The sequence below is a fragment of the Microtus oregoni genome, unplaced genomic scaffold (genome assembly GCF_018167655.1).
Source record: "Microtus oregoni isolate MIOR12 unplaced genomic scaffold, Mior012 000006F_ref0000085, whole genome shotgun sequence".
Taxonomy (NCBI): Eukaryota; Metazoa; Chordata; class Mammalia; order Rodentia; family Cricetidae; genus Microtus; species Microtus oregoni.
In genome coordinates this window covers 37,438,064-37,464,531 of record NW_024543065.1, presented here as the reverse complement: position 1 = coordinate 37,464,531, position 26,468 = coordinate 37,438,064, and the positions used below count along the sequence as shown (strand labels likewise).

The window sequence follows — 26,468 nt, the reverse complement described above, 5'->3', positions numbered from 1 at the left end:
GAAACATTCTTACATGACCCAGATAATACAGTGCTATAATTTATAAACTCAGAGGATGCCTTCATTCCCTGCAACAGCCTATCAGTATTCTGCATCTTTTCAGCTGACCTGCTTTTTGCTAAGTTTTACATTAGTAGTAGTGTACATGATTGGAGGACATATTTTTATTATCCAACTATCTTGACTGCATTCTGCTCTGCCTCCCTTTTCCTCAGGCTAATTTTAAGCACTCCACCTTCCCTAGGATGTGTTCAGCAGTTCTTTGTGCTTCCAACTTATGCAAGAAAATTATAGTATCTCAAAGAGTTCTGGGAGCTGAGTGCTATGGATGGGCAAAAAGTGATTTGGGTAGTGTGGGCTGAATCTTTCTAACATTGCTATCTAAACCACTTGAAAGGGTATTCTTATTGGAAGAAGGATAATGTTAAAGGTCCAGATATTTATGATCTGTTTACTAAACAATGAAATATCATTATTTTTAATTACTCTTGATTGTTCAATGCCAGTAAATTCTTTTATAATGAGAAGATAGTCTGATCTTATATCATTTTTGATGAATACAGATGAATTGATTTGTAAGAGGATGTTACATGCAATTCCTTCAAAGAATAGGCATGTGTTCAGAAAGACTGTTACTGTTGGGATAATGTCTATAACCTTTACTAGCATATTTTTAGTACAATCTCTAGTTAATTTTTCAGTTGATTTCTTTTCTTTTTCTCTTCTTGTCTCATTTTGACTTTGACATAGGGCCTTTCTAGATGTATAGCACTGGCTATCCTTGAACTTGTTATATAGACCAAACTGGTCTTGAGCTCACAGAGATATACTTGAGTCTGTCTCTTAGTACTGGGGATAAAAAAAGAATACCTCCAACTTGGGCATTGATTCTTAACACAGATATTGACATTGTATTTTTTATTAATATTTCATTATATAATTATGAATTGCTCACTAACTCTGCTCTACTTAGTGCTGAATATTAGAGCAACTCTAGGATATGACCAGAAATAATTAACTTGACTTTTGAAAGAAGAACCCAGAGTAGACTGGAATCCAATGGGACACAAAGTTTTTTGCAAGACTCTTACATAGCAGACACTGTTTCTCCCTGCAACTTCCCTCCTCGTTAACCTTCAAGAATAATGAAAAATAAGAGACTCTCCCTAGTACTTGGCCCCTCTGGACACATTCACAAGAAACTCATAATGGCTTTAGGCAATTAACAACCAGATAAAACACATTTTGGAGTTCCTCCACTCAAAGTCAGCACTGTCAATGCCATTGTAGAAGAAATGAAGATTGTAGTTCAGAAGGGACATGAGGTCATAGAGATCTAGACCTTTATCTCAGCAGTGAGATGTTGTCCTCATCCCCAGTGCTGGCTGTCATGGTATTAGGAGCTGCAAACCAAGAGAAGGTTCCTGAGAAAGCAGGAAGCAAGTGAGCATTTATATTTCAGCTTTGAAGACACAACAAAAAAGAAGGGAAATTTGGTAAGTGCTAAAATAGAAAGAATAGATTCCAGCTTAAAAGCAGTTGTAGAAAAACTGTGAATGTAGATGAAGAATTTGTGTGCTCTGAAAAGAGCAACTGAAGAGAGCTATTTCCTAGGCTTATACACATAGCTAATGTTATGTAGTAAAATCTTTGAGCCCGAGTTTGGTGATTGTAAATCATGTTAAGATATGATTTCAAATTTAATTAAAGTCTGTAGTAATTTGGCCATTAATAATATTTTCCTGGAAGTATTTTACATGCTGTTTGGTATGATTATTATAGCTGGCATAATAATGGTTTTATATTTATACTAAAGATTGTGATAGAACTACAAAAATCATCTAACTCTAGAGTGAGGCATGCTTTCAAGAATAAAAATGTAGCACAGCATTCATTTCTGAGCCAGGAAATGGGACTGCCCTAATGTCGGTGTTGATGACCATTGAGACTGTTCACACTCTTGAATTTGAAAATGATATTGAAAGGAAGGTGACTGTCATTGTGAAACTTGAACAGCACTCAGTTAGTACAAACTTCTTATGTCATTTCCTTTAGTTTGCTCTTATAGCAATGCTACTCTCATCGTTGTCATGTGTTTTCCAGATTTCTTTGTATATTTTGAAACTCAGAGCTTTATACCCGTGAAGCAAAGAAACAACCATTTGCCTAAATTTGTGGATCATATTAGCCTTTATAACTCAATGGTTCAGATCAAAGTGCTTTTATTATATAGATTCTGTTTTTCTCATATTTAGGATTGCTGAGAAATTGTGTTTCATCAGTAAATAGTTTGATCAATTATAGGCTGAAATAAATACAAGTCTGGTCCTGAAATTAGTAATACTTTTTTATTTATTTTGTGTATTTGTATGTCAATGTATCTGTATTCATGTGCCTGCCTAATTGAGTGTATGTATATGTGGTCAGTCACAATGTCAGTTGTTGTTCCACAGACCATTTTTACCTTTTTTATAATTCATCTAATTCTTTTACATCCTTATCTCCCCTTTCAGTCCTTCTCCCACATTTCCCCTTCCACCTTCCAATCCCCTCTTTCTCCATCTCCATCCTGGAAAGGGAAGGTCTACTCTGAATATCAATAAAACATGGCATATCAAGTTTCATTAAGACTTAGCACCTCTCCTTGTATTAAGGCTGTACAAGGTGATCTAGTATAAGGAGTAGTGTGCTAAAAAAACAAAACAAGGAGTTGGAAAGGGCCCCTTCTCCCTGTTAGGAGTCCCACAAGAGGACCAAATTACAAAACTGTTCCATATATGCAATAGTGTCCTAGGTCAGTCCCTGGCAGACTTCCCGATTGTTAATTCAGTCTTTCTGAGCCCCTGTGAGCCCAGGTGAGGTGATTGTGAGAGCCTTCCCATGGTGTTCTTGACTGCTCTGGCTCCTATACTCCTTTCTCTTTGTTTACTATTGTTCTAATTATGAAAGACTTACCTTAGCCTGGAACTCTATGAGTTAGCTATGTTGACTGGTGAGTGAGTCCAGGAATCTTCTTATCCATGGCTCCTCATTGCTTCGGTAAAAGTGTGTGCCACCACAACTAGATATATTTATGTAAATTATGTAATTTGAATTAATTCCATATGCAACAAATGCAAGCATTTTACTACTGAGCTATCTCCTTAACTTAGTAATAAATTAAATTCTATAACATATTATTCTATTGCACATGGTTTGAGGGTCAACATAACATTGATTAATAATTCATTTGATTGATGATAATATTTTGCCATGAGATGGCAAAATTATAACTGGTAAAAAATAAATATTGTGTATATGTTGCACTTGTGAAGTCCGATTTTGACCAGGGCAGTTTCTATAGCTTTTGGATTATGAATTAGCAGGACATCATTTTATAATGTCAGAAAATAAGATTCAGTGACAAACTATTAATCAATTTATGCAAGTACTAAGACTTTGAAGTGTTTTGTGTTAACACTTTTGAACTTTACCATATGCGACTTATCACATGAAGCCTTTATGAGTTCACATTGCTCAAGTCTGCCTACTGTTCATAACTGTTATAAATTTTGATGACCATTGACTAAATAGCCATTATATACTTTTCTTAGAAGTAAATGGAATACCATCTTTCACATGGCATGTTTATGAAAATCACAGGTACCAAAAGAATAAGATGGCATTTTTTAATTTTAAATATTATGTTTTAGCATAATAAAGCCTTAAGTTGATCCTTATAATAAGGAATACATGATTTCAGCTCATGTTATAGATGTGACCACACTAAGGATTCTGCTACAGAAACTTAAATCCTGTAGAGAATTTATCAGTTATTGGAATCTGGCAGAATGACACTAGGAAATAGGAATGATCTAGGGGTCTTGGGATGAATATGGAATGCTGTATAATTCATCTGTTCAATTAATCATTTCTTTGTTCTCCAATATGATTTAAGGTCACTACTCTTAGTTTTCTAACATGGGGTGTATTTCACTTCTTTGCAGATGTCTTCAGGTTTGGCAAATCTTAGATTGAAATGTTTTCTTGTTAGATCATAATTTTCCCGTCTTGCAATATCTGGCATGATAGAATCATCAACATCACCATCACTTTGTGTGTCTTCAGCAACAGCATGTAACCAGGAACTCCAAAAGGGAGAGTAACAATGGTGCCAAGCATGCTGAATATTCAACTGCCTCCTGTAAGAGTCTGTATATTCTAGTGAATGTCATTCTTTGTAGCTGTTTCTCTATCTAATGGAAATCGGAATAGCAGAAGATATAAAATTCACCAGTATCTTAAAAAAAATCAGGGATACCATGTTGTTATAACTTTAGCATCATCATTAATATTCTGAGATGCTTCTTGCTTTTCTCCATGATATGGGTCTGTGTTTCAATAACATCTATCTTAGAAAAATTCCAGTATATTTTCAGACATACCTTTCTCCCAACTCACTTTCCCTTTCAGTGGTAATTGATTTTTTTAATATTTCTCGTAGTTACCATGTAAATGCCAGTGTGTGAAGGGGAGCAACTATTAGCCTTAACATTCATTTTTTTTTTGCTTTTCACTTTTTATTTCTTATTGATAAAAAACTTATGTATATATATGGCCTGGAGGGATGGCTCAGCCATTGGGGGCTAGGCTCACAACCAAAAATATTGTATATACTTACAAGGTACAGTGGAATGGTATCACAGAGGGGTCCATTTGGCAGTGACTAAATTGGTCCATATAGCAAGTCTCTCACCCCACACTCATACTATTTATTCAGGAAGACATCTCAAGTTTATTCAGTTAGAGATTTTTGAGTTACAAACTATTGGCTCTGCTTAAAATATATTCCTCCCAACTGAAAATATAAACACTAACTTCCAACATGGCATTATTTAACTTGATGTTTGAACCTTCCGATCCATAAGTTTTATGCTAGGTAATACATATTTTATTGATTAGGCATAGAGAAATGTCAACATTGCTCTGGCATAAATTTTTCATTATTTATATTAAAATTTCAGATTATATGTGTACTCAGGATAGATACACTTCCTGGTGAAGATGGTGATGGAAGTCTATTCTTTTCTGATTGAAGTTGTTATGAAAGTTTATCCTGGAAATATAAAATTTAGTGTTCTCTCTATTTGCAGTGACTTGTCATTGATTTCCTATGGTAACACTGCTCTCTTCTAAATGTTGAATATTCTAAGAAAGATACTTATATATTCTCTTAATATGTGTGTGTGTTTTCAAAGACTGAACATTCTTCTGAAAGTTATAATGGTTGCCAAAACATGTCATTTGAGGCAGGATCTCACTGTGTTGTACACATTTACTGTCTTTTCTTCATCTCTAATAATTCTTCCATACCATCACCCCAGAAGACAAAGTACTAAATTCACCATTTTTTGAGAGAAGGAAGTGTATCTGCAATTTAAAGGAAAATTCAGTAAATATCAAAATGGACTCAAAGAATTTGGCAATGGGAATAATATTCTTCTCACAAAGTATAGTTGGAATTCTGGGAAATATATCTCTTCTTTCTCACTATCTAGGTCTTTACTATAATGAACATAGACATAAGCCTGTAGATTTGATCCTCACCCATCTGTTCACTGCCAACTGCTTGATCATTCTTTCTAAAGGGGTGCCCCACACAATGGTAGCTTTTGGGATGAAACTGTTCTTCAATGAGTTTGTGTGTGAACTGTTTTTATATATTCAGAGACTTGGCAGAATCATGTCCATGGGAACTACCTGCCTCTTGATTATCTATCAGGCCATCACAATCAGTCCCAAGAACTCTTTTTGGAAGAATCTTGAATTCAGTTCATCAAACTACGTTGCCATCTCTATTTCCCTTGGCTGGGTCCTATACACCACTATAAATTTCATTTTCCCTGTGCTTGTGCATATCAAATCGAGTCACAAAAATACAACAGAGAAAAGTGATTTTGCATTTTGCTTCATTTGGGGTCATGATGAAATTGCAGAATCACTGTATACAGCATTGTTTGTTTTCCCTGAATTCTTGCTTTCTGTTCTCATTATCTGGTCCAGCGGCTCCATGATTGTCATTCTTTACAGACACAAGCAGAACACGCAACACATCCGGAGCACTCAAGATTCCCGAAGAACCTCCCCTGAGTTTAGAGCCACCCAGAGCATCCTCATTCTGGTGTTCTCTTATGTAGTTTTTTATACCCTCTCTTCCATATTACAAGGTTTCATTGCAGTTTTATATAGACCCAGTTGGTGGTTGGTAAACATCACAGCCATTGTTTCTGTGTGTTTTCCCACTTTCGGTCCTTTTGTTGTGAGTCGTAACTTCATTGTACTCAAATTCTGCTTACTTTGTATAACTAATATTAAAAAAAGAGTAATTTCTTTATAGCTGTACAGATTTTATCATTTTTGCCCCTTATTGACTTGTTTATTCACTCATTTCCGTTAATGTCAACATGAATGTAACAAGAGAAGCCTGTTACCTCTCTAAGGTAAAGCCTCAGGAGTTCTTGGACTGTTTCCTTGCTTAAACTGCTCTTATGATCACAGCAGTGCTGAATAGGGAAAGATGCTGCTGTATTCTTGAAAAATAACATTAATGGTTTCTTTTGTAGTCATTCCTAAGTATAACTGAATGAGTTTTGTTGTTCTGCTCTTCAAAGTCTATTTCCATAGTATGGTTGAACAAGTAATCTAGGCACAGGATAAGTTGCAAACGGAGTGGTGGCGGTTGTTATAAAATAACTTTTCTTCCATTTTTAAGTAAATTGATTCTTCTCTCATACAATTCATACCAACTACAGTTCCCCTCCCTCCCTTCCTCCAAGCTACCTCCACATACCCTCTCCTCTTATATTTCTTCTCCTCAGTTTCATCTTTAGAAAACAGTAGGTAGCTAAGAGATATAATCATACAGGAAAGACTAAGATACAATAGGCCAAGCTAAAAACTCTTATATTTAATCTAGAGAAGCTAACATAAAGAATAGCTTTTTGTGACATCTCATGTCTATGGCTTATACACAGATTTAGCTTTGCATTGTCATTTTTTTTGTAAACCTAATCTTTGGAAGACAAAAAGTTTTAGTCTATGGAGTAGATTACCAAAAAGTTTTAAAACAAAATGAAATAAAGTTAACAACTTTATCCCAGACGAAGCATTTGACAATTTTCCTAAGTTTTGTCTGTATAAAACTGTCTGTTCTTAGTAATATTATGTTTGAAAAATGCAAATGATTGTGTACATATGGCTCACTCAATTCTGTTGACATTAGGATTGGGAAATAAAATGTATCATTTGGCATTGGAATGTTCATACTATCCTCTGTTTTCCAAGTAGTCAAATCTTTATTTATACTCTAGGAATCTTAAATTGTTTTATTCAGATCTCCTGAAGGGCTTTAGATTAATCTCAACCTATCAAATACTCTGAAATCCGTTATTTGACTGCTACTAAGTGCATTGGATTTTAACATATCTCTTTCCTATGTCTAGGGTCAGCATTGGCAGAAATTTCCTTGATGCAATAATTTCCTATAACTTACATGTTAAGGTATTCATAGTATGTTTAGAAAAATTACCAAATGATTTTCCACATCAGTGTTCCAACTCTCTAGATAAGAGTGTTCTGCACTGGGATAGACAAAATTAGCTTTACCAAGACAACAACATCTGCTACAGACTTAAATTTCCTGTGAATTAGAGAGTTGATGGAGGAAGGTCATTGGTTAAATAAAAAGAAACTGCTTGGCCCTCATTGGTTAGAAGATAGGTGGGAGGAGTAAACAGAACAGAACGCTGGGAGGAAGAGGAAGTGAGCTCAGACTCCACAGCTCTCCTCTCGGGAGCAGACGCCTCAGAGAGATGCCATGCCCCGCTCCCGGGCAGACATACGCCATGAAGCTCCAACCCAGGATGGACATAGGTTAGAATCTTCCCGGTAAGACCAGTGCCCACAGATTATTAGAGATGGGTTGATCGGGATATCAGAATTAGCCAGTAAGGGCTAGAGCTAAAGGGCCAAGCAGTGTTTAAATGAATACAGTTTGTGTGTTGTTATTTCGGGCATAAGATAGCCGGGCAGGCAATCGGGGTGCTGGGGACGCAGCCCCACTGCCCTTATTACTACAGAGAAAAGTAAATAACAAATTGTAGCAATCAATAAGAGTTTACCTGGTGGGAGTACAAACTGGTACAACTACTTTGGATATCAGTTAGGTGATATCTCAGAAAAATAGGAAATAACCTAATTCAAGACCCAGCAATACCACTTTTGGATGTATACCCAAAGGTATACTCAATCTTACCACAAGGACATGTGCTCAGCATTGTTTATGACAGCATTATTTGCCATAGCCAGAACCTGGAAACAACTTAAATGCCCATTGACCAAAGAATGGATGAGTAAAATGTGGTACGTTTATACAATGGAGTACTGCACAGCCGAAAAAAATTATGACACCTTAAAATTTGAAGGCAAATAGGTGGATCTTGAAAACATCATATTGAGTAAGGTAACCCAGACCCAGAAAGACAAATATCATATGTACTCACTCATAAGTGGCCTTTAGACATAAACAACAAAAACCAACCTAAAATTTATAATCCTGGAGAACCTAGACAGCAAAAAGGACCCTACGAGAGACATACATGGATCTAATGTACATGGGAAGTATAAAAGAAAAGATTTCCTGAGTAAGTTGGGAGCATGAGGACCATGAAAGAGGTTAGGAGGGGAAGGGAGAGGAAAGAAGGGGAGCCTAGAAAAATATATAGCTTAATAAAAACAATTTAAAAAGAGACAGAGCTGTGGGAGAAGAAAGGATCTCAATCCAGAGATAAAGATCTGTGGTTCTGTGACCTCACCTCCCTTTAGGACTGCAAACTTGATTTCAAATGCAGTGATAATGACAGCATTGGTTTTGGGAGTCAAGAAGGTTTCTTAGTTGTTTTTAAAGTAATAAATTACCAAAGACTCTAATGAGGTTCTTGAGACTGTCTCCAAAGTAAAGAAGTACTTAGAGAGGCTCTGACATATTCATTATCTATAAAGTCAGATGTCACCTCATGTGGAAAGTGAACAAAGTATTTGGAGGCAGTTCTGTTTGTCTCATTACACTCAAAATCTCATGAAATTCTATCTCAAATCACATTAATTATTAATTTTCACAATCTTAAGTTTTAGAGCACCCAATAGCAGAGCAAAGCCTGTGAAAAATTAAGCATTAAGAACTATCTATAATAGAAACTCTGTGATGTCATAATGTACACTAAAACCCATGGCATCCCATCTATAACTGAATGCAAATTAGCTTAAAATGATGGCATAGAAATATGCTAAGGAAATTATTAATATCACGTAAGTAATAATCCAAATTCAAATCAAAGAATCATTACAGTTCCTCATTAACTGAAACACTAGTGTTTGATGTGTTAAAAGGTATATCCTTTCTTTTCATTAAAGAAAATCTGAAATCTACCATAATTTAGTTCTTTTCTAAACATTACAAAGTCTACCACATTAATAGGAATGAATGGAATATGTTTTTAAAAATCTACAATAGAAATAATGTAAACTTCCACATATTAAGAGCAGATGCAAAAGTCTTATCACAGAAACAAAAAAAAAGATTTAGAAGAAAAATTTAACTATGTCCAAGAAACTGAAAGAATACATGAATACATTGTCAGAGAATACAAAAAACTAAATGAAATAAGACTGTTAATTCATCACATGACTATAGAATTCATCAATGACAATTGCTAGAGGAAAACCTCTCTGAATTATTATAGAAATAAAAAACTACATAGGCCCTGTGAACAGCTTCATGACAGAATGGATCATGAGGAAAACAGAATCTCATGCCTGGAAAATGAGGCAGATAAAATATATCATTCAGAAAAGGTTGATGATTAATTTATGAGAATATGAAGGAGATATGTGAGGACTCTGGAATGCCAGCAAAGACTACATCTTCAAATTATGGAAACTAAAAAAGAATACTACACAAAGGCATGTAAGGTATTACTAATGATCCTATAGACGAAATTTTCTCAATTTCAGATAAGACACACGGGCTTTTACAGACCTATACAATACCAAATATACAAGAAAAGACACTCCACTGGACATATTTCTACAACACTAAAATCACAAATAAAAGGAAGTGTATTAACAAGTTCAATGTAGAAAGGTTGAGTTACTTGTAAAGACAGGACCATCAGAATAACTTCTGATTCTTCAATAGACATATTTAAAGCCAGAACATCATAGAAAGAGGTATTGCAAACTCTGAAAGCCAACTCTTTTAAATACAGACTGCTATACTTGGGAAAACAATCCAATAAAATGAAGGAAAAACAAAATTTCCATAAAAGTAAGAATATAACAGAATTTATGACCACTAGCCCAGCTGGACAGAGGATACTGAAAGAAGACAGGTAAAAACACAATCAAGAGGTCAGTGGAATAAATCATTACTGGCTAACTAATGGAGAGGTCTAAGAAAACACCACAAAATCAATTAAGGTGCATGAATAAATGTAAATATTTCAGGAATAACAGAATATTTGGCCTGAATTTCATGATAAAAATTCAGATTAACAGATTAGGTATAAAACAGGATCTATCAGTTTTCTACCTACATAAAGAACATTTCAGTAGAATGGTAGGTACCAGCTTAGGAAAAAAATGTATTCCAGGAAAATTAATGTAAGAAAAAATAGGGATAGAAATACAAAATGTATTTCAAACCAAAAAAACAGAATAAAGTTATCTGAGATTTTCATCAATTCTTCAGTCCATTTGGTTACATTTTTTGCTATATACTTAGTTATTAACTTGTCAAACCTGAGAAACAGGATTGTCAGTTGACAAACTACCTTCATTGGATTGGCCTGTGGTCATGTTCATGGGGTCGGTTTTTGATTACTAATTAATATAAGAGGGATCATCTTGCTATGGCTTGTGCTGTCCCTAGTGGGTTGTTCTGGAGTATGTATTGTAGTTGAGAAAGCCAGAGGAAACAAACCAAAACTGTGCATACCCCTTCAGTTTCAACTCCAATTCTGTACACTGAGTGTTTTAATTATTATGTGTCCTGGAGATATTTTTTTCTGATCATGACCACTTGGTTTTCTCTATGCATTTTGTATCAGGATAGGTATCTCTTTGTTTGCATTAGTCTGCAAAGTTTGACTTTGCAATGAGAGTAGTGAATAGTTGTTAATTCTGACATTCATAACTGATATATAGACTGAAAAGTGTATAATAAAAGTTGTCTGATCAGCCATACAAAGATCAGGGGATATTGTGCAAGGGTAAGAGTTAAGATTGTGAGACCCAGGGTATAGTAGTCTGGACAGGCATCTATGGTCTCTTAATGTCAGCATAATGCTTGACCACGAACTTCTGGCTTCTATTGTCTCCAGTGAGAAGTCAAGTGTAATTCTGATAGGTCTACCTTTAAATGTTACTTGGCCTTTTTCCTTTGCAGTTCTTTATATTCTTTCCTTACTCTATATGTTTAGTGTTTTAATTATTATGTGGCAAGCGGACATTGTTTAGATCTGGTCTATTTGGTGTTCTATAAGCTTCTTATATCTTCATAGGCATATCATTCTTTAGGTTGGGAAAGTTTTCTTCTATGATTTTCTTGAATATATTTTCTGTGCTTTTTTTATTTTATTTTTTGGGTTTTTTGTTTTTTTTTTTTTAAAGAAAGAATATTAAGAGCTGCAAAGGAAAAAGGGCAAGTAACTTATAAAGGTAAACCGATCAGACTTAAACCTGACTTCTCTATGGAAACTATGAAAGCCAGAAGGCCCTGGATAGAGGTTCTGCAGAAGCTAAGAGACCATGGATGCAAACCCAAACTACTATACCCAGCCAAGCTATCGTTCATTATCAATGGAGAAAACAAGACATTCCAGGATAAGAACAAATTTAAACAATACGTAGCCACAAATCCAGCCCTACAGAAAGTAATAGAAGGAAAATCGCAACCCAAGGAATCCAACACTGCCAACACTGCCTACAATAACCCAGGCATCTAATGACCCTTCACGAGCACATCTCAAAGAAGGGAGACACACAATCTCTACTACCAAAAGCAATAAGAATAACCGGAGTAAACAACCACTGGTCATGAATATCACTTAATATTAATGAGCTCAATTCACCTATAAAAAGGCACAGGCTAAAAGATTGGATACGAAAACAGGATCCAACAATCTGCTGTTTGCAAGAAACACATCTCAACCACAAAGACAGGCACCTACTCAGAGTAAAGGGTTGGGAAAAGGTGTTTCAAGCAAATGGTCCTAAGAAAAAAGCAGGTGTGGCCATACTAATTTCTAACAAAACTGACTTCAAACTAAAATCAATCAGAAGAGACTGAGATGCTCACTTTATACTCATAACAGGAACAATTCATCAGGAGGACGTCTCAATCCAGAATATATACGCCCCCAATATAAAAGCACCTACTATGCAAAAGAAATATTACTAGAACTCAAGGCAGACATCAAACCACACACACTAGTAGTGGGAGACTTCAACACACCTCTCTCTCCAAGGGACAGGTCAATCAGACAGAAACCTAATAGAGAATTAAGAGAATTATTGGAGGTAATGAAGCAAATGGACTTAACAGACATCTATAGAACAATCCACCCAAATAGGAAAGAATATACCTTCTTCTCTGCAGCTCATGGAACCTTCTCAAAAATTGACCACATACTCGGAAACAAAGGAAACCTCCACAGATACAAAAAAATATCAGTGTCCACCTGTGTCTTATCAGATCATCACGGATTAAAGTTAGAAGGCAACAACCACTCTGCCCCCAAAAAACTGACAAACTCATGGAAACTGAACAGTCAACTACTGAACCACACCTGGGTCAAGGAAGAAATCAAGAAAGAAATTAAAGTCTTCCTTGAATTTAATGAAAATAAAGGGACAACATACTCAAACCTATGGGACACAATGAAATCAGTGCTAAGAGGAAAGTTCAAAGCACTAAGTGCCCACTTAAAGAAAACGGAGAATGCATACATTGGGGACTTAACAACACACCTGAAAGCTCTAGAAAAAAAAGAAGCAGACGCGCCCAGGAGAAGTAGAAGACTGGAAATAATAAAACTGAGGGCTGAAATCAACAAAATAGAAACGCAGAAAACAGTCCAAAGAATCAATGAAACAAAAAGCTGGTTCTTGGAGAAAATCAACAAGATCGACAAACCCCTATCCAAACTAATTAAATGACAGAGAGAGAATTTGCAAATTAATAAGATCAGAAATGAAAAGGGGGACATAACCACAGACACAGAGGAAATTCAGAGAATCATTAGATCTTACTACAAAAGCCTGTATGCCACAAAACTGGAAAATACAAAAGAAATGGACATTTTTTTAAATAAGTACCATATACCAAAGCTAAACCAAGAACAGGTGAATGATCTAAATAGACCGGTTTCTCGTGAAGAATTAGAAATGGTTATCAAAAATCTCCCTTTGAAAAAAAGCCCAGGACCAGATGGTTTCAATGCAGAATTCTACCAGAACTTCAAAGAAGAACTAATACCTATACTCCTAAATGTATTTCACAATATAGAAACAGAAGAGTCATCGCCAAATTCCTTTAATGAAGCTACAGTTACCCTGATACTAAAACCACAAAAAGACCCAAACAAAAAAGAGAATTACAGACCGATCTCACTCATGAACATCGACGTAAAAATTTTCAATAAAATACTGGCAAACCGAATCCAAGAACACATAAGAAAAATTATCCATTATGATCAATTAGGCTTCATCCCAGAGATGCAGGGCTGGTTCAACATACGCAAATCTATCAATGTAATCCACCATATAAATAAACTGAAAGAAAAAAACCATATGATCATTTCACTAGATGCTGAAAAAGCATTCGACAAAATTCAACACCCCTTTATGATAAAGGTCTTGGAGAGAATAGGGATACAAGGGTCCTACCTAAATATAATAAAAGCTATTTACAGCAAGCCAACAGCTAACATTAAATTAAACGGAGAAAAACTCAAAGCCATCCCACTAAAATCAGGAACACGACAAGGATGTCCACTCTCTCCATACCTCTTCAATATAGTGCTTGAAATTCTAGCAATAGCAATAAGACAACATAAAGAGATCAAGGGGATTCGTATTGGAAAGGAAGAAGTTAAGCTTTCCTTATTTGCAGATGATATGATAGTGTACATAAGCGACCTCAAAAATTCTACCAAAGAACTCCTACAGCTGATAAACAGCTTTAGTAATGTGGCAGGATACAAGATCAACTCCAAAAAATCAGTTGCCTTCCTATACACTAAGGATAAGGAAGCAGAGAGGGAAATCAGAGAAGCATCACCTTTCACGATAGCCACAAATAGCATAAAATATCTTGGGGTAACCCTGACCAAGGAAGTGAAAGATCTACTTGACAAGAACTATAAGTCTTTGAAGAAAGAAATTGAAGAAGACACCAGAAAATGGAAAGACCTCCCTTGCTCTTGGATTGGGAGGATCAACATAGTAAAAATGGCAATTCTACTAAAAGCAATCTATAGATTCAATGCAATCCCCATCAAAATCCCAACAAAATTCTTCACAGATCTGGAGAAGACAATAATCAACTTTATATGGAAAAACAAAAAACCCAGGATATCCAAAACAATCTTATACAATAAAGGATTGTCTGGAGGCATTACCATCCCTGACTTCAAACTCTATTACAGAGCTACAGTATTGAAAACAGCTTGGTATTGGCATAAAAACAGAGAAGTCGAACAATGGAATCGAATAGAAGACCCTGACATTAACCCACAAACCTATGAACACCTGATCTTCGATAAAGGAGCTAAAAGTATACAATGGAAAAAAGAGAGCATCTTCAACAAATGGTGCTGGCAAAACTGGATGTCAATCTGTAGAAGAATGAAAATAGATCCATATCTATCACCATGCACAAAACTCAAATCCAAATGGATTAAAGACCTCAATATCAGTCCGAACACACTGAACCTGATAGAAGAGAAAGTGGGAAGTACTCTATAGCACATGGGCACAGGAGACCACTTCCTACGTATAACCCCAGCAGCACAGACACTAAGGGCATCATTGAATAAATGGGACTTCCTGAGGCTGAGAAGCTTCTGTAAAGCAAAGGACACTGTCACTAAGACAAAAAGACAACCCACTGATTGGGAGAAGATCTTCACCAACCCTGCAACTGACAAAGGTCTGATGTCCAAAATATATAAAGAACTCAAGAAACTAGACCGCAAAAGGCTAATCAACCCAATTATAAAATGGGGCACTGAGTTGAACAGAGAATTCTCAACAGAAGAACTTCAAATGGCCAAAAGACACTTAAGGTCATGCTCAACTTCCTTAGCGATCAGGGAAATGCAAATCAAGACAACTTTAAGATACCACCTTACACCTGTCAGAATGGCTAAAATAAAAAACACCAATGATAGCCTTTGCTGGAGAGGTTGTGGAGAAAGGGGTACACTCACCCACTGCTGGTGGGAATGCAAACTTGTGCAACCACTCTGGAAAGCAGTGTTTCGGTTTCTCAGGAAATTCGGGATCAACCTACCCCTGGATCCAGCAATACCACTCTTGGGAATATACCCAAGAGAGGCCCTATCATACAACAAAAGTATATGCGCAACTATGTTCATGGCAGCATTCTTTGTAATAGCCAGAATCTGGAAACAACCTAGATGCCCTTCAACGGAAGAATGGATGAAGAAAGTATGGAATATATACATATTACAGTATTACTCAGCAGTAAAAAACAAGGACTTCTTGAGTTTTGCATACAAATGGATGGAAATAGAAAACACTATCCTGAGTGAGGTAAGCCAGACCCAAAAAGAGGAACATGGGATGTACTCACTCATATTTGGTTTCTAGCCATAAATAAAGGACATTGAGCTTATAATTCATGTTCCTAGAGAAGCTAAATAAGAAGGTGAATCCAAAGACAAACACATAGGCATCCTCATGAATATTAACCTTCATCAGGCGATGAAAGGAGACAGAGACAGAGACCCACATGGGAGCACCGGACAGAAATCTCAAGGTCCAAAGCAGGAGCAGAAGGAGACGGAGCACGAGCAAGGAACTCAGGACCACGAGGGGTGCACCCACACACTAAGACAATGGGGATGTTCTATTGGGATCTCACCAAGGCCAGCTGGCCTAGGTCTGAAAAAGCATGGGATAAATCCGGACTAGCTAAACATAGCGGACAATGAGGAATACTGAGAATTCAAGAACAATTGCAGTGGGTTTTTGATCCTACTGCACGTACTGGCTTTGTGGGAGCCTAGGCAGTTTGGATGCTCACCTTAGGAGACCTGGATAGAGGTGGGCAGTCCTTGGGCTTCCCACAGGTCAGGGAACCGTGATTGCTCTTCGAGCAGATGAGGGAGGAGGACTTGATCGGGGGAGGGGGAGGGAAATGGGAAGCGGTTGTGGGGACGAGGCAGAAATCATTAATAAATAAATAAATTTAAAAAAAAATTTCCGCCTCCTCCCCGTTTCCCATTCCCCTCCCCCTCCTCCCACACATTGCCTCCTCCCCTCACTGCTCTCCCCCTCTCCCCCTCCCCCCACTCCATTCCCTCTCCCTCTCAAGAATGAAGAGCAGTCCAGATTCCCTGCCCTGCGGGAAGTCAAAGGTCCTCCCACTTCTATCCAGGTCCAGGAAGGTGAGCATCCAAACAGGCTAGGTTCCCACAAAGCCAGTTCATGTATTAGAATCGAAACCCCGTGCCATTGTCTTTGGCTTCTCATCAGCTTTCAATGTCTGCCATGTTCAGAAAGTCCAGTTTTATCCCATGCTTATTCAGTACCAGTCCCACTGGCCTTGATGAGCTCCCAATAGATCAGTTCCACTGTCACAGTGGGTGTGTGCACACCTCGTGGTCCTGACTTCCTTGCTCATGTTCTCCCTCCTTCTGCTCCTCGTTTGGATCTTAAGAACTCAGTCCAGTGCTCCAATTTGGGCCTCTGTCTCTATCTCAATCCATCGCCAGATGACGGTTCTAAGGTGATATGCAAGATATTCATCAGTATGGCTATAGGATAGGGTCATTTCAGGTTCCCTCTCCTCAGTTGTCCAAGGTACTAGCTGGCGACATCTCCCTGGACACCTGCGAGCCCCTCTAGAGTCAAGTCTCTTGCCAACCCTAAGATGGCTCCCTTAATTAAGATATATATATATATATATATATATATATATATATATATATATATATATATAATTTCTCTACTCCCGTATCCACCCTTCCTTTAGCCCAACCATCCCATTTTCCCAAGCTCCCCCCATCGTCCCCTTCTCACGTTTCTCACCCCATTTCTCCTTAGCCCCAGGCCACCTCACTCCCAAGTTCCCAGTTTTTGCCTGGCAATCTTGTCTACTTCCCATATCCAGGCAGATGACTATATGTTTTTCTTCGGGTTAACCTTCTTATTTAGCTTCTCTAGGATCACAAATTATATGCTCAATGTCCTTTATTTATGACTAGAAACCAATTATGAGTGAGTACATCCCATATTCATTGTTTTGGGCCTGGGATACCTCACTCAGGATAGTGTTTTCTATTTCCATCCATATGCATGGAAAATTCACGAAGTCATTGTTTTTTACCACTGAATAGTAGTATAATATGTATATATTCCACACTTTCTTGATCCATTCTTCCATTGAAGGGCATCTAGGTTGTTTCCAGGTTCTGGCTATTACAAATAATGTTGTTATGAACATAGTTGAACAAATGCTTATGTCATATGATAGGGTATCTCTTGGGTATATTCCCAAGAGTGGTATTGCTGGGTCCTGGGGTAGGCTGATCCCGAATTTCCTGAGAAATCTCCACACTGCTTTCCAGAGTGGTTGCACAAGTTTGCATTCCCACCAGCAATGGATGAGTGTGCCCCTTACTCCACAACCTCTCCAGCAAAGGCTATCATTGGTGTTTTTGATTTTTAGCCATTCTGACAGGTGTAAGATGGTATCTCAAAGTTGTTTTAATTTGCATTTTCCTGATCGCCAAGGAGGTTGAACATGACCTTAAGTGTCTTTTGGCCATTTGAACTTCTTCTTTTGAGAATTCTCTGTTCAGTTCAGTGCCCCATTTTTTAATTGGGTTAATTAGCATTTTAAAGTCTAGTTTCTTGAGTTCTTTATATATTTTGGAGATCAGACCTTTGTCTGTTGTGGGGTTGGTGAAGATCTTCTCCCAGTCAGTGGGTTACCTTTTTGTCTTAGTGACAGTGTCCTTTGCTTTACAGAAGCTTTTCAGTTTCAGGAGGTCCCATTTTTTCAATGTTGCCCTTAATGTCTGTGCTGCTGGGGATATACGTAGGAAGTGATCCCCTGTGCCCATATGTTGTAGAGTACTTCCCACTTTCTCTTCTATCAGGTTCAGTGTGTTCAGCCTGATATTGAGGTCTTTAATCCATTTGGACTTGAGTTTTGAGCATGGCGATAGATATGGATCTATTTTCATTCTTCTACAGGTTGACAACCAGTTCTGCCAGCACCATTTGTTGAAGATGCTTTCTTTCTTCCATTGAATACTTTTAGCTCCTTTATCAAAAATCAGGTGTTCATTGGTTTGTGGATTAAAATCCAGGTCTTCTACTCTATTCCATTGATCATCTTCTCTGTTTTTATGCCAATACCAAGCTGTTTTCGACCAAGGGCAATTTATAGATTCAATGCAATCCCCATTAAAATTCCATCGAAATTCTTCACAGATCTTGAGAGGACATTAATCAACTTTATATGGAAAAACAAAAAACCCAGGATAGCCAAAACATTCTTATACAATAAAGGAACTTCTGGAGGCATTACCATCCCTGATTTTCTGTGCTTTTGAGTTGAACTTCTCCTTCTATACCTATTATTCTTGTATTTTGCCTTTTCCTGGTGTCCCATATTTCCTGGATATTTTTGAGTTAAGCTTTTGTTAGATTTAATGTTTTCTTTAACTGATGAGTCTATTTCCTCTATTGTATCTTCAGAGCTTGAGATTCTCTCTTCCACCTCTTGTATTCTGCTGTTCATTCTTGAGTTTGTGCTTCCTGGTCTGTTTCTCATGATTTCTGTTTTTATAATTCCTTCGGCTTGTGTTTTCTTTATTGTTTCTATTTCAGTTTTCAAGTCTTGAATAATTTCTTTCATATGTTTGATTTCTTTTTCTCGGTTTTCTTTAAGGGATTGCTGATGTCTTCCAATTTTTGTTTGTCTTTTCCTTCATTTCTTTAAGAGAATTTCTCATTTCCTCTTTAGAGTTTCAAAAATTCTCTTGAAATTATTTTTTGGTCATTTTCTTCTGCTTCATTTATATTTCTTTGTTCAAGTCTTGCTATTGTAGGGTCATTAGGTTTTACTGGTTCTTTGTTGCTCTTTGTGGTATTATATGTGTTCTTACATTTTCTACTCATCTTTTCCTCTAATAGGTGTGGTTGGGGCTGTCTGAGATTTTTTTGAATAATCTTTTAGGTGCCAGTGTAACCAAAGCTCAGATAGTTGTTCCTCTTGGTACAGTCAGTGCCACAGTTCTACTTACCCTGTTGGTTTCTTCATGTTCCTGGAGATAGCTCAGCACTCCTGTCCTTTGCTCTGCTCCCTTGGAGTTTGCTGTCTCAGGCCTACTTTGGCCTAAGTTACTGGCTTTGATGTGTTTCTGTAAATCCTAGTCTGGATCCCCTCTTATAGAAGTTCCTGGCTTGGAGTTGGTCCTGCAAAGGTTTCTGGCTCCAGTCTACTGACTCAGGAGTTCCCAGGCTCAGGTGCACCCAGAACCTCAGAGGACCTGGCTCAGGTTTACTCCCTCAGATGTCCCAGACTCACACTCAGACCCACAGAGGTTCCAGGTTCCTGCCTAGTCCCTGTGATATCCCAAAACAATGCCCAGACCTACAGAGGTCCTGGCTCAGGCCTACTCTCTCTAAGGTCTCAGACTCACACCTGGACCCACAGAGATCTCTGGTTCCTGCCTACTCCCTCAGATGTCCCAGATTCATGCCCAGACTGGCAAAGTCCTGGCTCAGGCCTAGTTCCTGGGAAGTCTTAGACTCATGCCCAAACCCACAGAGGTCCTGGATTAGGTCTACTCCCATGAAGGTCCCAGAAGACACCAGAAATTAAAAAGATCTCCCGTGCTCTTGGGTAGGCAGAATTAACATCGTAAAAATGGCAATCTTACAATTCTACAGATTCAATGCAATACCCAGCAAAATCTTAACTGTAGGGGAAGCCCAGCCCAATAGGGGTCGAGTTCACATCAGGCTAATGTTTACGTATAAATCTGGCAGGCGTGAGCCCCGCCGGTCCTTTCTGTACTTCCTGCCCATCACTGGATCCCTGGTGTTGTGAGCTATCTGTTCATTAAATTTTGCTGTTTCATATTAAGCTAGCCCGGTTATTACGCCGCATCACTTCACAGATCTCGAAATAACAGTACTCAAGTTGATATGGAAAAGCAAAAAATCCAGGATAGCCAAAATAATCTTGTCCAATAAAAAAACTTCTGGAGGCATCACATCCCTGACTTCAATCTTTACTTCAGAGCTACAGTACTAAAAAACAGCCTGGTATTGGTATAAGAACAGACAGAAAGACCAAGGAAACAGAATAGAAGACCCAGATATTAATCCACACACCTTCAAACACCTGATTTTTGACAAAGAAGCAAAAAATATCAAATGGAAAAAAGAAAGCATATTTAACAAATGGTGCTGGCATAACTGGATGTCAACATGTAGAAGAATGAAAATAGACCCATATCTATTACCATGCACAAAACTCAAGTCCAAATGGATCAAAGACCTCAACATAAAGCCAGCCACACTGAACTTTATAGAAGAGATAGTGGTAAGTACACTTGAATGCATTGCACGGGAGACCACTTCCTAATTATAACCCTAGTAGCACAGACATTTTCTCTTCAGCTTATTTTTGGTTTTTTATCCTACCTTGAGTGACCAAAATCAGGTTTGTTCTGCTTGCCTACCAGATGGCTCCCTAAGACACATTTCTGTCAATTGTCATTGTCTCTTCGTTGCTTCATTTTGACTGGACCTGGTTTGTATGCTTTTTCCAGATGACCACAAAGAGACAAAGATTCTATAAGATTTAAGAGAAAAAAATGAAGAGTATTAGAGAATGTATGATGTTTATAGAAATGATCCCCTGCACCTGAACTTCATTTTCTAACAAATTTTGGAAAAGTTTGGGGAAGATCCAGAAATCACTCACCAATATCATTGCTATTTATGGTTACTGTGATTCCCTTCAATGTTTAATGCAAAATCTGGGGCAAGAGTTTTTGACCCAAATGGATTGAGTTATGAACTCTCAATGGGATGCTACCAACCATGCTGATTGCTTCATGATAAACTCTTTCCATGGGGGTCTCATTTTTGAACACCACCATAAGACAATGGTTAAGTTTATCAATTTTATTAGAACAACTAATCCATATAAATACCCAGAAAACAATTACCTTCCTAAATTGTTGTCTTTGTTCTTCTAATGGCCATTTTCTGAGCTTGATTGTGTGTGTGTGTGTGTGTGTGTGTGTGTGTGTGTGTGTGTGTGTGTCTTCCTTGTCTGGCTGCTACAAAAGAACAAATAGTTAAAATAACATAAAGAAATATTCCATTTTGGGTGACAGTTTAAAGGCACAGTCCATTATCTTTGGAAATGCAAGGTAGTTGGAGCATTTGGTCACTGGCAATGTATATTCATGGCCAAAATTTAGGGAGTAATGAATGCTGCTACTCACGTCTTTCTACTTTCTCTTCATTCTGAACAACAGTCAATGAAGTGGTGACATATACTTCCATCCTAGGTAAGTTTCCCTATGAAATGCCTCACAAAATGTGCAAAAGTTTGTTTCCATAATTATTCTAAATCCTTTCAAGTGAAAAATTGAAACACATATTTGTGGTAGAAGTAAAAGGTGACAAACACAATAGTCAGTAAGTGCAGAGACAGGGTCAGTTAATAGCAACTTCTTGCCTTTCTAAATCATGTCCCCAGTGACCCAACTTCCTTTTACTTATTTCTACCTCATTTAGGTTCCAAACTCTCCAACTCTGTGATAATCTGTTGATCAATCTGTAAACACATCGCCTTTTCTGATGATCAGCCTTTCAAAACAATATTCTTCATTTATAAGAAAAAATATAAGTAAGTTGTATAATATTCAGAACCTTTATATATCCAGGTTTTAAAATAAAATCCTAGTCATTTGAAAACCTTTCCTTTGTTCTTTCCAGGTTCCACATTCTGTGTGCAGAGAGAGATGTGGGCCTGAATTCAGGAAATTTTCCCTGGAGGACAAGTCTGTCCATTGCTATGATTGTACTCCTTATCCAGACAATGAAATTTCCAATGAGACAGGTAAATGTGGGCTTGCATTACATACTTCCCTACTTCCTTACAGTAGTGTACAATACCTATGCAAGTAAAAAGGATAATCACATAGTAGAAACCAGGAACCTCAAAACAGACCCATGACTCTTTACAATGAACACTTGCAAGTAGAAATGTATAGACAAAGGTGTATATGCCATGACTTGTTGCATTGTAGTACAACTTCCATAATAAGATTTTTTTTTCCTTTTCTTCATTTTTTTTCTCTTGAATTGTGTCTTATTTGGGTGGGGGATAGAGCAGCAGAGGATTGCTGTGAAGGGACAGAAAATTAATAAGATCAAGACACATGATATGAAAGACACATAGAATAAATTTTATAAATTAAAAAAAGAATTTTTTTCTCTTTTTTATTTTTTATTCTTTTTTTATTTTTTTATTTATTTTTTTTTTTTGGTTTTTTGAGACAGGGTTTCTCTGTGGCTTTGGAGCGTGTCCTGGAACTAGCTCTTGTAGACCAGGCTGGTCTCGAACTCAAAGAGATCCGCCTGCCTCTGCCTCCCAAGTGCTGTAAAAAAAGAATTTTAAACAGAAAAAAAATCTGGAAAGAAGTCAAAGAAAAGCTTTTTCTTATTTTTATGAAGTAAAATCTCACGGTTTCTTATAATCCCTTTGAAACAGTAAATGTTAGGCATTGGAATTCATATATGGTTTACATTTATCATCCACTGCATATTGAAGAAACAAGTTTATTCTGCATATAATGATGAATTTTGTTTCACCATGTATTTTAAAACATAATTTTCAAGTATCAAACTTGATATTTTCCAAACTGTATTTTAATCACATTTAGAATTCACATGAGTTGTAGATTTGTTACATCTCATAATTATTCTTCCTAGCTCCTTCTTTTATACAGGTCATGAAATTGGAATTTTTGTTTGATTTCATATTTACACACAAAACATATTGGTACCTGACATAATTAAAATTAAAAATTCCCTTAATGAGTAGGATTACTCCCCTATTATAATTCTCCATTTAGCAGTGTGTGAAACAATAACTTCAGAATATTGTGAATAATGTGCAGTGTTGAGATGTACCATGACCTAAGGCATGGAATGGATGAAAGAATTTCCATTTAGAAAAATATGTTGCCGGGCAGTGGTGACTCATGCCTTTAATCCCAGCACTTGGGAGGCAGAGGCAAGCAGATCTCTGTGAGTTCGAGGCCAGCCTGGTCTACAAGAGCTAGTTCCAGGACAGGCTCCAAAGGCACAGAGAAACCCTGTCTTGAAAAACTAAAAAAAAAAAGAAAGAAAGAAAAAGAAAAGGAAAGGAAAAGAAAGAAAAATATGTCATGAACAAATTTTTATGCCTTCTATGGTGAAGAAAAAACTGTTAAATTCAGTAGGTCCACATCTATTAACATAGTTGGTTTATAAGTTATATCAATTCTGAAATCTTTAGATAGTATTTTTATTTCTTAGAGAATTTCATGCTACATATACCATATTTTTACATATCCCCTTTTGAATGTGATAGGGAAGTACTCTGGATACATATAGTGTGAGTGCCGCTCACCTACACCTAATTCTGGAGGTTTCTTGTTTAATGTCTCTACAACAGTTTGGAGTTCAAAATATCTTAAGCACTGAAAATTTGAAAATATTACTGATTGAATGTTACACAATAAGCTGATTCTATTATATATTCCTTCTATATAAACTTTTTTATATAGTATATTATGCAACTTTATAGGAGATGGAGTTATGTTGTGTGAAACATCCAAAACAAGAAAAAAATAAGAGAAAATAAATGTGTCAATAGAGAGAGACAGAAAGACAAAATATGTGAGATTAGCCCAATAGTATACTCTGAGATCATGTTTATTAACATGTCAAGACAACTTAAGGAAACAAGAAAATATTGACAGGATTTATAAGAATAAATATCATTGTACTAAAACTGAAATTGAATATATGCTAATAAAATTTACAAATGATATAAAATTCAAAGTCTGGCAATGAGTTACATTTATAAAAAATACAAAAATCTTTGAAATAAAAAATATGACATGTGCATGTGTTCAAGATGAATTTCCAAAATTTTCAAAAGCCGAGTATTATTAACCTGCCTTTTGAAGACCTAAAACTATCCCAATAGCTCTCTATCTGAAAATGCATGCTTTCTACCAAATATGATGACAAAAATTCACTAAATTTTGTATTTCTTTGTCTCAAAGAAAAAAAGGAAGGTGGCTTAGGTAACAGTCCAACGGGCAGGTAATATGAAAAACATTAATAAGAAGAGGAATCACATCATCATAGACTCAAAATCATTTCTTTCCAGATGTGGATCAGTGTGTGAATTCTCTAGAAAAACATTTTGCCAACACACAGAAGAACCACCCAGAAAGTTGTCAGTTTTCTAGCTCATGAAGACCTCTTCAGGATGATTTTCACCATCATAACACTGTGTTTCTTTACATTTACAGCTGTGGTTCTAGGAGTCTTTGTAAAGCACAAAGATACTCCCATTATGAAGACAAATAAGTGGGCCCTGAGTTACTTCTTGCTCATCACACCCACCATCTGTTTCTTCTGTGCCTTGCATTTCATTGGCTTTCCCAACACTGTCACCCGTATCCTGCAGCAGATCACATGTGGAAGTGCATTCACTGTGGCTCTGGCCCTGACTTGGCCAAAGCTTTTATGCTGGTTATTCCTTTCAGGGTCACTTTTACAGGGAGAGTGGTAAGGTGGTTAATAATATCATGGGGCCCAAACTTCATCATTTCCATCTGTTCCTTGATCCACCTTGTCCTCTGAGGAATCTGGCTGGGAATCTCTCCTCCTTTCATTGATCAAGATGTTCAGGCCAAACATGGATGCGTCATTATTGTGTGCAACAAGGTCTCAGCTATCGCCTTCCTTGGTGTCCTGGGATACCTCTGCTTCTTAGCACTTGGTAGTTATACTATGGCTTTCTTGTCCAGAAATCTGCCTCAAACTTTCAATGAAGCAAAATTTCTGTTATTTAGCATGCTGCTGTTCTTCTATGTTTAGATTACCGTCCTCCTTGTCTGCCACAGCACCAAGGGGAAGATTATGGTGCTATGGAAGTCCTCTCTATCTTGGCTTCTAGTATAGCAGTTCTTGGTTTCATTTTTGCTTCAAAGTGCTACAGTATCTTGATAAAACCAGAAACAAACTCACCTCATCATATCAGGAACAGACCAGATTCTAGAGGGAACAACCCTGTCAAAACCTAGCTTAAAAATATACTATATTAAATCCAATATAACAGCATTATAAAATAGAATTATAGTACTGGTTTTATTTTATGGGCTATTAGTTCTTCCAATTGTGTGAGAGCTCCTTGAAATGGAGCCACTGACTTTGTCATGTATTAAATCCAGGGTGTATTTTTGTATATTCAGGGCATGCCTATGTATTTGTGTATTTTCCTAGAACCTTCTATGAAGATTATGATATCTTGAATTAAAAAAGCTCTAACTACTTTTTCCTCCATTGTCCTGAGCTTGAGAATATGTGGACCACATCTAAACCATGTTTAATATTAGACAGCTAATTTTTATGCAATTGTTTGAATTTGTTTCTAAACTCCATGCCTACTCTCTTCTGTACTTTAATTAGTCACATTATTTTTTATTTATCTAACTTTTTTTGTTGTTTCTTTGTTGATTTCACATCACGCATATCAAGCCCACTTCACTTATCCCCCATTCCTTTGAATCTGACTTCTGACCTTGAAAGCCTTCAAGATAAAACAAAAGAAAAATCAAGAAAGAAAGAAAAAATCTCTTCATGGAAACTTTAACATATACTCTTTAGTGCATGCCTGTAAAATGCAATGAGTCTTTGGTCTGGTTTGAGGCCTCTGGTTTCTACTACAATATTGACTCTGGGCCCTCACAGGGACTCCTCTTGGATATCCTGTTGCTGTCCTGTGTCTTGGTGACCCTGCAACTTTAGGTCCCTTTGTGTGTTCCAGCAGATCACAGATGGGGTGGATGTTGTAATGGGCCAACTCA

General features: G+C 37.0%; 1 pseudogene; it reads left to right on the top strand.

Moving 5' to 3' along the window:
* The first annotated feature begins 1,923 nt into the window (after nt 1–1,923).
* Nucleotides 1,924–25,685, top strand: LOC121449761 (annotated as a pseudogene).
* Nucleotides 25,686–26,468: the final 783 nt, after the last annotated feature.